Source organism: Thermobia domestica, chromosome 7 (assembly GCF_964235325.1).
Source record: "Thermobia domestica chromosome 7, izTheDome1.hap1.1, whole genome shotgun sequence".
Taxonomy (NCBI): domain Eukaryota; kingdom Metazoa; phylum Arthropoda; class Insecta; order Zygentoma; family Lepismatidae; genus Thermobia; species Thermobia domestica.
Window position 1 is genome coordinate 296,465,861 of NC_137460.1, and position 14,930 is coordinate 296,480,790.

Consider the following 14,930-nt stretch of genomic DNA (forward strand, 5'->3'; position numbering starts at 1 on the left):
ACACAAATTTAAAAGTTCTCTATATAACAAATCTGGAGATGTGAGGTTTTCCCCTGTGTGGATTAAAATGTGCCTACTCAAGTGCGAACGTTCTCTAAACCACAAACACACTCTTTTCTCGTAAGAGGTTTCTCCCCTGTATGGATTAACATGTTTCTCACAAAACTAGGGCGGGCACGAAATTCCTCTCCACTCTCTTTGCAGGTTTGAGCCTTTTCCTTGGTATGCATGAGCATATGTTCTGCTTAACTTGAATGTAACTTGAATGCTTCACTTTTCCTCATTCTTGGGCAAGTGAGAGGTTTTTCCCCTGTGTGGCTTAACATGTGTGCATGGAATTTAGATAATTCTCCAAATCCCTTACCACATTCTGTGCAAGTGTGAAGACTCTCCCCTGTGTGAGTTAACGTGTGAGCACGCAATTTTGATCGTTCTCTAAATCCCTTTCCACATTCTTGGCATTTGTGAGAACTTTCTCCTGTATGTATTAACATATGTCTTGCCAAATACGAACGTAAACTAAACCCTTTTTTACATTCTTGGCAGGTGTGAGGTTTTTGCCCCGTGTGGATTAACATGTGTCTACCCAATGTTGAACGTTCACCAAATCCTTTTCCACACTCTTGACATGTGTGAAGTTTCTCCCCTGTGTGGCTTAACATGTGTCTGTTCAAAGTTGAACGTTCTCTGAACTGCATTACACATACTTGACATATGTGAGGGTTTCCTCCTGTGTGTATAAACATGTGTTTAGTCATACTTGAATGTACACTAAATCTGAAACCACACTTTTGGCAAGTGAGAGGTTTGTTCCCTATGTGGCTTAGCATGTGTGAACGCAATTTTGAACGTTTTGTAAATCCCATTCCACATTCTGTGCAAGTGTGAAGCCTCTCCCCTGTGTGGGTTAACGTGTGTGCACGCAATTTTGATCGTTCTCTAAATCCCTTTCCACACCCTTGGCATGTGTGAGATCTTTCTCCAGTATGTATTAACATACGTCTTGCCAAATTTGAACGTAAACTAAACCCTTTTATACATTCTTGGCACGTGTGAAGTTTTTGCCCCGTGTGGGTTAACACATGTCTTCCCAAACTTGAACGTAACCAAAACCCTTTTTTACATTCTTGGCAAGTGTGAGGTTTTTGGCCCGAGTGGGTTAACATGTGTCTACCCAATGTTGAACGTTCACCAAATCGTTTTCCACACTCTTGACATGTGTGAAGTTTCTCTCTTGTGTGGCTTAACATTTGTCTGTTTAAAGTTGAACGTTCTCTGAACTGCACTACACATACTTGACAGATGTGAGGTTTTTCTCCTGTGTGTTTAAACATGTGTTTAGTCATACTTGAATGTACACTAAATCTCTTATCACTCTTTTGGCAAGTGAGAGGTTTGTTCCCTTTGTGGCTCAGCATGTGTGAACGCAATTTTGTGTTTTGTAAATCCCATTCCACATTCTGTGCAAGTGTGAAGACTCTCCCCTGTGTGGGTTAACGTGTGTGCACGCAATTTTGATCGTTCTCTAAATCCCTTTCCACACCCTTGGCATGTGTGTGACCTTTCTCCTGTATGTATTAACATATGTCTAGCCAAATTTGAACGTAAACTAAACCCTTTTTTACATTCTTGGCAAGTGTGAGGTTTTTGCCCCGTGTGGGTTAACATATGTCTTGCCAAATTTGAACGTAAACTAAACCCTTTTTCACATTCTTGGCAAGTGTGAGGTTTTTGCCCCGAGTGGGTTAACATGGGTCTACCCAATGATGAACGTTCACAAAATCCTTTTCCACACTCTTGACATGTGTGAGGTTTCTCTCCTGTGTGGCTTAACATGTGTGTAGACAAACTTGAACGTTTACTGAATCCCTTTCCACACTCTTCGCAGCTGTGGGATTTTGTACCTCTATGTGTTAATTCATGACTTGACAAAGAATTTGTCTGCTCTGAATAAGAAATTGTTTTCTTTAATGTCATAAACGTATTCGCTTCCTCGTGAAGAGCAAGTACGTTATCTCGTCTGTAAAAAAGTCAATAAACAATGAAATGTGAATAAGGTACTTACTAAGTAACAACGAAGATATAAAATTATTCATTATATTTCATGATAGAATTACGTTTATATTTGTTCTGTTACATGGAATCATGTAGAAATATGGAACCGAGAACTATCGAGGATTTTCCATATCTCTCCATTCTCAAAATATGCTTTGCTATATCAAATTTTGCATTCCTTTAAATATACGATATCAGAGTTAATTAAGTCAAGTACATACTAAAATACATATTTTGTGGTATGTCGAATAAACATTTCTTTATTATAAGCGAAATCAAAAATTCGTTGTCACTAAAATATTTATATATCTTTAATTGTTGTGTCACAAAATTTAAAAATCTCAAGAACTTGTTTCAATTGCAGCTAGAAAAATACTGTTATTATTATGACAACGAAACAAAGGGAGGGCATAACAATTTTCAAAATAATGCACAAAATACGTGATTTGAATCAGTATATCAATCTCTAGGTGTGTTTTTAATATAATCTGATATTTCGATATAGTAAATTATTATAGGTACTACAATGTTTCCGGTTGTTGACATATAGCTACATGGTTATATCTGATACATATTTAGGCCCGCTTAATAAAATAAATCTATTTGAGATGTGTTGAGCTGTTAATTGCTTGTAATATTTATTTATTTATTTATATGATATTATGATTCCAGAAATCAACGGTAATGTAATATGGACAAGCATTAGCCATTCCGTCACACCTACATTATTATTAGTGTTATATGTTTTGCTCAGAACATACAATTTACATTTCTAATAACATAGTGTAATGTTATTCGGAGAAATCAAAATGCTACACTGGGTTTCAAATTCTCCTATTACAGGATATTTTACATACTATGCTGTCGAGTGTTATTAATATCCTGAAACATTTTAAAAATTGTTTTTTACGTTTGTAAAAAGGACGTGTGAAGATAAATTCTACAATTTGAGTACCGAAAAATGGAAGAAATATCTTATGTGTAAGATTATAAAAGTCAGGAAGCTGAACTGCTTGAAATGAATTATCTAATATAAGTCGATTGTCTACATTTAGGTGGCATTTTATCATGTTACGTTCATAAAAATTGGTTTCATAAGGAAATGGGTACGTCAAAAATTATATTCTGAAGGGTCTCTCTCGTTAGAGAGTGGAGAGTTGCACACTAGCTTTTTTTACTTTGAAAAAAAATGTCGCGTGCACCAATCTTTTGGGAAAAACAACATTCCAGAGGGAGTTGATGAACAATCTGCATATTATATCTCAGTGCACGAACTTGAAAACCAGCTAATCAGGCATTAACTAAGGAAATAGGGGAATCGATTGAAACTAAATTTTACACTGCATTTAGCCAGACTTATATCTGAGCTATAAAACTTCTTTCTTCCTTTTTATATGTTACTGTCATTAGAGTGAAGAGCCTACAAGTAAGCGATTTAAAATTTACGCTAAAAGGAGACCATCTAACGAGTCGATTAGGGTAGAGAACAGAAATTTTTCATACAAAATCTTTACTCAGTAAAATTTAGCAAGTAATCTAAGCCATATAGAGTTGGAGACGGGCAATTTCCGTATATTTCTTAACATATAAATTTACCATATGATATAAAATAGATATTTAGTGAATAGAACTCTCTTACACATTGTCTGATGAAGTTAAGTGATCACAATTTTGCAAGAATAGAAGAAATTTTAAGAAAACTACTTTTTGAATGGATGTTATTAAATTAAGCTGTAAACCCATATAAGTTTAAATCAATTTATAGACTTCTTTAGATGTCGCACGTGCCCCATCAAAAACAGAAAAAAAGCTTGTAGTACACGATTTGAAAATTATTTGCCGGGAAACAAAGTATTTTCATCATTTCTGTTTCAAATAACGCCTTTAGCCTTTCGGGACGTGCTCCTTCACCAATATGGAGCATTCTAATTTTTGCGAAAAGAATCGAAGAATCAGGGTCTCTTCCTTAGTGATTCAGATTAATATTACCTGTTTCATTCCCGCGTTAAAACATTAAGAATTTCAACGTTGTTTTAATTGCGTTATAATAATATAACTTCTTTAAACTTGACGAAAAAAAATTACATAATACTATGTGACTAATGTTGTCATCAACACTGGAAATTTATAAACTCTTACAACATAAAAACTACAAAAAAATTGCATATAAAATAGTGTTAAGAAAATCTTTTGCCGAGTTTACTCACGCATTAAAAAGGAAGTATACATTTCTTTTATATTATCTCAGTCAAAGTCAATTTTCTTTCAAAGATGCGTCCTGAAACTAGTCCACATCTTACTAAAGTAAGAATTAAGATCGAGATCTTACACAAATCATGAACCAGAAACAATAAGCATAAACTTGCCCCCGGTTGTAATTACTGAATAATCTGTGAAATTTCAAAGTTGAGTTAAGCATTGGTTTTCTGTACATTTTATTGCAGACGTTGCACCCTGGTGATAAGGTTTGTGTTTCGCTGGTTAGAAGGCTGTAAAACGTACTGAGCACACGTTCGCGAATTTATTAATGAAGGCCGAATGATTAATTACTGGCAACAGACGTGACCTAGATTTGAAGATTTTATAGTAATTTTAACTGTGTACTTTGAGCAGCAAATATTAAAACTCAAGAAAATAAAATATATACTTCACCTTAAACTGTAGTACACATTCAGGAATATACGAAACTCATTCACCCAGTGATTAACCAAACCAGATATCCCACAGCTCACAAATTTAACTTCTCAACTGGACATCATTCTACACTAAACCATGCCAACTTGGATTATTATCACTCATTCTTAGACTCTCGTATTGTATAATATTATCTTATCGTTTTTGATATACAAATCTTTCACAAGAATTTTACAGTTCTCGTGCGTATTACTGACGGAAGTGAAGTGATCCGTTTATCGTAGATATATCGATCTCATTATTTGTGTAAATATATGAGATGTTTTAATATTGTAAATGTTGATTATACAAATAGCGACGTAAGCTTTTTTCGTACATCTCACGCTACGTAATTTATTCAAAATTGGCAATATTTTATCTGAGTGCTAATTACCATATTTAACCCTTTCAGACCTGATCTACACAATTCTACAGGTAGATGGAATCACCAATATATGTAGCATTGGCCGAACATGCACAATTGTGGAAGTTAATTTCCCCGAAAGCTACTAGTTTAAAGAAAAAAAAATCATATTTGTGAGGATAAGTAAATCGTACTAAATTAGGAAAAAGTTTTCTTTTTCTTAATTTCTCTTTCTTGAAATTAAAAAAAAATTGACCGGGTGGAAAGGGATATAAATGGATACCCTGGACTTGTGACAATTAAGTTTAATTGAAGACGATATAGAAGAGAAAATCATAATTGTCTCAATTTAGTTTCTTCAGAATTGTTTACAGTTTAGATAACATTTTGTAAATCAGATCAACAGATATTTTCTCCTTGGTGATCGATTGCAAGTAAAACTATAGCTTCGTGTTAGGCCTATTCTAACAACTAAATTAATTCATTTCATTACAGTACCAACCAACAACAACATAAATTATTATACATTTAAAACAAATTTCTCTTACACCGTAATATTACTGGTAGTAACCCTTAGAATTTTACAAACTTGTAAACTTTGAGGACACAGATATCAAGTAAAGAATGGGCGAAACTATATTGACATAATTATTCGTGCACTAAGGTATATATCATTATATACCAAAGCGGGGAAAATATTCCATACAAATGGAAATAAGGAAATAAAGAAGGGCTTAGAAATTTCACAGAAATATTTTGTTTACACTAAGAAAACTATTATGATCAAGTACAAAACGTTAAAAAAATTAATATTTGAGTTTATGAACAAGTGATACGGTGTTAGCGGAATGTATGAAATAACAAACGTAAATGTCAGAATGGTAAAAATTTGTCGGGGATAAAGCATGATGAAAGGCAAACAAAGTAACAGTATTAATTTGGACGAGGATAATATTTCAAATCAGGATAAAGGTTTAAATCAATGGCAATGAAGGCCAAACTGTGAGGGCGACATATTTTTGTTTAACCACTCACATAACTTCTGCTAATTATGTGTTCCATAACTACACATTTTTAAGTATGACTAACAGTATCAATCTGGTGGGGTGTAGTAAAGATGATACACATACCCAAGTTAAACAAGTAAATAAGGTTTCACAGTGTGAAACTAAGACTTCCAAAATATGCGAATTCAATACTCAAACTTGAAGTAGTACATCTGCAACAACCGGGTTCCATAGAGTTAAAAATCGAAGATATAATCTGTCCGAAGGATCCATCTCAAAAAGCTATTAATTGCCACCCGTTACTCTTTTTACTTCTATAGAGAAAACATTGACAAAATCGTTAATTTGAAGCACTTCCAATTTTAACAGAAAGTTAAAGACCGAGGTAGCACGTATTTTTGGGACGCGTATCCCATCGCAGAAGAGCTTCTCTGCATCTTATTCAGTTTTTCTCTATGATAATCAGATAACAAGAGTACCAATCATATTTAAAATAAAGCTCCTCGATACCTGTTACAATTTTCGTTTTAACGACAAATGTTGAAACCGGAGACGGATAATTTTTAACCTTTTCCGGTTTGAATAGAGCTTGAACGAGAATATAGATCGTTTTCAGGCAAGCTGACACGATTCTAGAAAACCATATCTCAATACATCTTACCATTTTCGCTTGACGGACATCAGCACTGATATCGGAAGTAATAGTAAGTTTCAAACATTTGCGGTTTTGATATATTGCTGTGAATACTAGAGATATGTTAAAACGTGTTAGATGTTGAAACGTTTGCACAAAACGCTTCTCACTATTTCACGGTGTTCGTTTTGTGACGATAAACATCGAAACAAGAAATGGTTCATCCTAACCACTTCAAGTTTGAATTGAGTCTCAATGGAGGGATAGCTGATTCTGGTTATATGCTACCTTTTTTGCTCTGTGGCACTAAAAGTCGCAAAATATATTGAAACCGGATGTAAGAGTAAACTTGAACGATATTCGTTGTGAAAGAGTTCTGTGGGTAATCACGATATGTTCAATATGAACATTCAATTGTTTGCCGAAATCCGCAATCTGTTACCTTTTCCGTTCTGTAGGGATAAATGTTGAAACCGGAAATGGCTAAATTGAAATGCTTACGGTTAGAAGAGACGGTTTACGGAGGAGATGGACCTATTCTTGAGGAGCTGAATCGATTGTACGGAACCGTATTTCGATCTGTTACAGCCCTTACTCTACAGATACCAGTATTGAAATTACCTGTTTAGAAACTTTCAACAACTTCCGAAGTTGGTAAAATTCTGTGGGTTATGATATCTCCACTCCAAACCCTGAATCGGTTGTACAAACAAATTGTAACTGTCTGTTCCGTTTCCGTCCCATGATGGAAAATATTACCACGAATGGTTAATTTCAATCGCTTAGCTTTGAATAGAGTTTAGTAGAAAATGTGGAACCTTATCTTAGAACACTCAGCTGATTGTAGAAATCCAACTCAATAATCCTTACCGAGAAATCCATATTGAAATAAATAACGAGAACTTAATTAATATTAAATTTGAGCCACTTCCAGTTTTGGTAGAGCGTTGCCAAGGGTCATGTTATGTTTGACGCTCAATTGTTTGTTGTAAGATGTCTTCTTGCCATGTTTCCGTTCTCTGGCAAAGACTTTCAAACCGAAAGTGGCTAGTATTAACCAGGTTTGGTTTGATTAATATTTCAACGCAGAAGATGGAACGTATGCTTGAGATGCTTCGTCCAATGCAAAAAGTCGCTTCCAGATAGCTTTTACAGTGTTCTTTCTATGGAAATAAATTTTAAAACCGGAAATACTAGTAATATCCAAGAAAGTAGCGGTATGTTGTTTTGGGACGCTGAATTCTTTCCAGCAAAACGTTTTTCCTTCCCTGTTACCGTTTTCATTCTACGGCAATAAACGTTAAAGCGGTATTAGTAAAGGAGAATTTGATAAACTGCCGGTTTTAGCATAGCGTTGTAGACAGTCATTATGTGTTGTGTATAGACACAGGATCATTTGCAAACAGTCACTTCTTGTTACCGATTACCGTTTCGTTTAATGGTTTCGTTCGTTAAGTTTCAAACTAATGGCTGGTCTGAAGAAATTTCTGTTTGAATTGAGGGTTAACGGGCGAAATTGAATATATTCGAGGAACGTTGAAATATCTGTAAGAAACAGCATCATGACAGCATTTACTGTTTATTCTATATGGAAACCACTTTCGAAACTGGACTCAATAGTAAATTTGAACTATCTTCGTTTTCGGTAAAGTACATTGGATAGTCGTGAAAATGGTGTTAAGAGGCTGAATCGTTTGGAAACATATACTTCTCGTTATATTACAATATTCGTTCTATACCAATAAACGCTGAAATTGGAATTAGTTAATTTCATCCAATTCATGTTTGAAAAGAGAGTTAAATAAAATGATGGAACCTATTCTTTGGAGGTTGAACCAATTGCAAGAAAAAGTTTCTCAATATTTTTTAAAACCATTTTGCTCTGATACCTGTTCGGAGACGGACGCACGAGCAAATCCGTTCTAGAAGACTGCCGTCACTTACACACGGCGTAGTTTTAGTCCAAAATCCAGCGTTTCCATTCATGTACGTTATGAAAAAGAGCATACAATTGACACCTATGTATATGGTTAAAAAAAATTAGTTGTGATATTGAGCCAGACGAAACGAGTTCTGGTATGCCCGTTCTAAAATGTAGTGTAAAAATTTGCCCGTGTTCAAATAAAGCAAATACAATTTTATTATTAGTGAATTACGTCATGGTTCAAGTAACAGTTTATATATTTCACTATAGAAAATCCATTTCCTAGCATAAATAAATTTAGTTCACAAGTCAGTTAGTCCTCTTGAACTCCAAGGTCCTCATTTTATGTTTGATGTAGATGTTTTATGGAGTGTAACGGAATATATTTATGTGGTTCTGGAACTTACATTTTGAGCGTTTAAACGGTCTGCGAGGATATTTTTGTAGTAGGACTTTATATACTACTGTTGATCCCGCCACTTAAACATAAATTACTCATACGTAATAATATCCCTATGTTAGAGGTAGTGCGCTCTGCTAATGAATTCAGGGGTACGTCCCTCGTCCCACGGCTTCTCATTGTGACAATGGCAGAAATGAGAACACTATTGAAATTAGAAAAAACCTAACGCAGAGGCATGGGATAACATAAGATGGTAAAATATAAAATTAAATTAATTTCAGAACTTAGCTGAAGAATCTGTCGAAACGAAAACCAACGAAAACAACAAAAAAAGTAATACGTTACTTTAGCACAAATTATAAATCTTTATAAACGAAGACGTGAAAATCTGTTATAAACAAAATTAGCTTTTCTAAAAATAAAATGGAAGAGGTAAAAATAACTTTTTTAATGATCGTTATAATATGTGTGTGATTCCAGACGTGTTTGTTTTCTGTGTGTCAACAAATCAAATGGAAAAGAAATCAAACCATAACAAAATGATGTTTGGAATAATGAAAACAAAGCCAAGAACAAAGTATTAGATGATCCCTGTTGATTATCAGCAGAATCTCCTTGTTTTAATTCCATTCTAACTCGCACTCATCTTGTCCAAATTAAGACGATACTAATGGGAATTAATCACGTAGATTTCATCCAAATAATAACAATATTTTAACTGAAGGCAAAGAAGAGAAAGTAGTTATCTTGATTCACTCTCAGGTCTTTTAGGATTTTTATGTTTGTAAGGTATATGCTCTTAGAGTAATTTTTAAATTCCAAAAATAACGTAAAAAATAAAAAAATAGAAGGGAGAAAGGGATTGAGTTTAAATTTCAGACACCATGCAACATTTAAAATGCATAACCATGACCTACTGAGTTATGACTAACCAAGAAAGGAAGGGAAAGGAAATAAACAATTACAATGGAGAAAAGGCATGAAACAAGTACTGTAGATAAGACCGTAAGAAATCGACCAAGATCGGGTGGGGATGCAGGCTATAATCTTAAAAGGGAACGATAGTATACATTTAAAAAATTTATGATTGATAATTGAAATTCTTGTAATGGTTGATGCATAAGTTTAAAAACGAAACCCAAACCAGTATCCTATATGGTTTGAGACACCTACAAATGCTAGTCATACAAATATCAAGCGTGCGATATTATGTTGATAAAATATAAGTAATTTGGCACCCACCTAAGTCTCCTAGACTTGACGACCCTAACAATGTTGGGTAAATCGTATAAATTATGTAGTTCTTCGTTATGAAGTTGCCGCCATTCCCCATTCCCGTTCCTCTTGGGTCCGTATATTCGTCTCAGGATCTTGTTCTCAAATACTTTCAGTCTATGTTCTTCCCTTAGAGTAAGTGACCATGTTTCGCAACCATACAAAACAACAGGCATGATTATCGTTTTGGACACTTAACTAATAAAATTAAATAAATAAATTATCCACTCCGCAAAGTTGGTTGTAGAATACTTGCAATTAAAATGTGAAAATCCGAAACATGTTAAGAAAATGTTTCCAATCCGTATTCTTGGAATATTATCCAACTTGTGGTTGGTAATGTTAGATTTTCTGCCTCTCAACGCAAAGGATGTAATTTGGAATTATCTTATCCGTTTTAACTGAGGGAAACAAATTATTTGTTGCTATAATTTTGACATCTCATTTACGCGCCCAGAGGAACTAAGTTAGAAGTGTTTCACTTTAAATGTTATCGGTACTCGATAAGTGATATAATTAGTTATTATTTTCTACAATCTAAGAAAGGGTAAGAATATTCAAGGTATGAGCTATGAAAATATTCCTAATCGTTTTATTTGTAGCATGCTTTGAATTTTGATCTATTAAAGGCGAAAGTTCTGGTTTTAACAATTTGAAATCATGCCGTTTTATAAGACAAGTGAAAATGAATTAAAATTTTCTAGGGTGTTAAAAAGTGAATGGACCTAGATATGAGTCACAAACTATCTCCTACTTTTTATTTATTTGAGACGTGTTTCCAAACTGTTGTGATTACTGATGCCATTCTCAAAGTGGCGAATGTTCTAAAATTTGTTAAATATATATTTTTATACATCAGTGGGACCATTATGTATTTTCCTATATTACTCAATAATTTATTATTATTAATATATATTTTGCAGTTATATTCCCTGTACGCTACGTTCACAAAGTGATTTATAATAACTTCATTTTATACAAGTTCAGGTAAAAAATATTATTATAATACTGTACAAACTTATATTTTACCCTGTATTTTAAAACTAGGTTTAGAGAAAGTGAATGCTTATAAAAAATATGTTGAAACAAGAACTGATGAGAATAAATACCAGAAGCAACATTCATGCGATTTCCACGTCTATGTCGGTACACCTGGCATTCCTAATCATAATTCTAATAATAACTATTATTATAAAAATTGAGCAATATAAATACCAATGAGCAGCAGCAACTGCGCCTGACGACTATGGATTCGATACTGATACCGGCACTATTTGATTGTTTTCCCATCTCTACTCTTCCTAATATTTTTGGGTCTTAAACATCTATAGCACTCTTCTCCATGTTGTTGACCTTACGTGCATGTTAACTTGCTGACGAACCGAGCATCATCCTTTTAACGTGATGGGAGAGAGAGAGAGAGAGAGTAAATTTTTAACATCATCTTTAACACTTCCTTTCCCCACTTCAGATAAACCAAATAAAGATATATAGCCTACCGTTTCAACGATGAATTTCGAAAAAGTACTTATTGAGGCTTAACAACAATTGAAAACGTATTATTATGCAAAATTTGGCAGGTACCCCAGTGGGCTTTGGGGGTACCATGGGGTACCTAATTTATGAATTTTTAAATATTTTGAAACATATGTCTATGGAATCTTTCAAAGAACGTTACAAATACTAGATAATCGAAAACCAGATCTCGCTACACCTCTTGGTTACCGAAATATGGGGGAAATAAACAGTGATACCATAGAAGTGTGGAGTTTGCGTACTAGATGGAAAAATTTCCAAGAACTAATTACTCATTATAATAACAATCTCAAAAAACGTTTAAATCCAAATCGAACACACACAGCTGTGGGGTTTTGGGGGACCATGGGGTCGCAAACCATCCATTTCTAAACATTGACAAAACACGTCTTAACATTCTTTTAAAGAACATTACAAAGATGTGTTTACCGCAAATACCAACTAAGTACACCTAACTGTTACCGAAATATGGGGAAATAAAAAAACGGCACCTTAGGTTAGTCGGGTTCACGTGCTTAAAGGTACAGTTTTGAAAATCTAATTATTGAGGCGTAACAATAATACTATGAATATTCATAATCAATAAAAAAAAACACATACTAATGGGGTTGTGAAAACCCCACATCTACTTCAGTTTTCAATTTCTTTCAGCTAGCTTAACCACTATAATCAGCTAGGTCGAATACCGAAAACTGCATGTTAATATCAAAGAAAGTAAACCAGATTTTAAGAATTGTATTTTGATGACGTCATAAATACAGAGATTCTTATGAATATGGAATTTTGGGTTTCCACTATGAGGAGGAGAAACTTCACAAAACGAATATATGTGCATTAATATACAATCTAATAGACGTTCTGTAGTAAAATATGATGGTACCCCTATGGGTTAAGTGAGAACCTCGCTATAGTTTTATAAAAAGGTTACTTCATTTATTAATTTCTTTCGGGTACCTTAAACAGTGCACTCAGTGTGTTGAGTACTGAAAACTGCATATCAATATCTAAGAAAGTAACTTAAATTGTATGAATTGTATATTTTTGATGACTTCACCATTTTGGAGACGCTGATAAATGTTGAATTTTGGCTATTTTGTAGAAGAATGAAATTTCCAGATAACTAAGAAACATACGAACCCTATCTGAATATACGAGTTAATGGGAGCTGTTTGGGTTAAAGGTGAAACAGTCGAATGTTTTTCCGAAGTTCTTATGTTTTAAGTTTTACTTTAAGGCAATTTTAAGAATACATGGATTGGTGTACAAGGGGCGAGAACTCCACATGAAGATCAAATAGAGCCACCAAGATATAAATTAATTAACTTTTTGATGACATGTTGAGAATATAAACCCATATGAGTTTGAAAATATTCTTGTAGGGAAAAGAAAGTCGAGAGAAGAACTAAATGCCTAATTCAGGTTTAAGGAAGTCCTATGTTCAAGGCTAGTACATAATTCTGATTAAAGTTTGCTCAGAGCTTTACAGCTTCTGTTTAACTTTAGTTCGTTTAAAGAAAGTGAATATTCTTGTTCATATACGTATAATTGCATTGCAGTTTTGCAGTGGAAATCAAAATTTATACTCATTACAGTAGGCATTTATTTTATATATCTTTTAGTGGCCGTGTCACACGTTAGTAATATTTTGGTTATTTGTGCTTGTTATTGCCTTAAAAGTACTTTTGGATATGAATATCAAAGTACTTGTCGACCTGTACTTTTTTAAAAAATATTTCAGTTAGCAGGATCATTGCCATTACTGTAAAAGGTGAACAACTGTTGAGGGACAAGTTTCTGTGTAAGGAACCTGCCCGCCGGATTGGCCTAATGCTCCGACACTGGATTGGAAACTATGGAAAATAAGAGGCTCAAAGGAGTTAAATATCGTCCATTTCGAAAGTTTGGACCTGTATGTGTTATCTTTCGCAATTAAAAATTTGTTTTCGAAGGGTAGTATCTTTCCACTTACTATGAGAATGAAATCAGTACGCGTATCTTTTTATCACTTCGCGATTTGTATATATATACTTAATTGTTGTATATTTTAAAATTTAAAAATTATGTAGGATTCAGTTATATGCCTATATTACAAATATATATAATTTGTTTGTTTATCTTCAGAGCGGGGAAAATAAAACAATATTTTTGTGTGATGTGTATTTGTAGTTCTAGCGTTTTTGCAAATGGCGCGTCGTAAAATTTACGAAGGCTTTGTAATGCAGGATTTTAAAGGCCCAAACCCTAACAAAATCGATTAATGCATATTTTTCTCTTTTGAAATTTACCCTAGATACCAGGGATATAAATGAGCGCGCTCATCTGAGCTAGCTCATATGAGCGTGCTCGTTTATCGTAAGTTTCATCATGAGCTAACTTGTTTTGAAAGATGTAAGCGTGAGTTCAGTTTAACTCGAAATGTAGGTGAGTTTGATCGTAAAATCCCGCTGAACGCTACATAGTTTGATTTTCACAAAATAATGTAATTGCCCATTTGTAGGTTTGCTGTTATCCGATCTCTGAGAAGAGACTTTAAATACTAATTTATAATTTTATAAATTATGTAGTTTACGGACTTTAGGACTAGAAATAGCTCGAGGCGACTGTAGTCTGGAAGTGCATCTATTTCAAGTGACAGTATTAGTTTAGCTGGCGGAATTTATCACATTTCTTTTTAATGTTTGTCCCAAATTATAACTCGATAGTTATGTATGAACCAAAGACAGAAAAAATATCTTGCCTTGTTTATAGTTGTTCAGTTATTTTATTTTTAATCTAATCAACGGAAATAGATATTGTTGTAACCTACAAATTTTGAGGAGAGAATCATCTTATCAAAAAGATCATCTAGGTATTTTTAAAAATCAGTTACTTCTTAAATCTCTCAATGCAATAACAAAACGTAGTAGTCCCAGATTTATGACATTTTAGATTACTTTTGAGGTTTCCGGGCTTAAGCCTCGCAAATTTTATTTACTATATTAAAGTAAATGAAATATCTTGTAAAATTTTCACATTTCCAAGACTAAAGTTAGCAAAGACCCCCGAAAGAAAATCGTAAA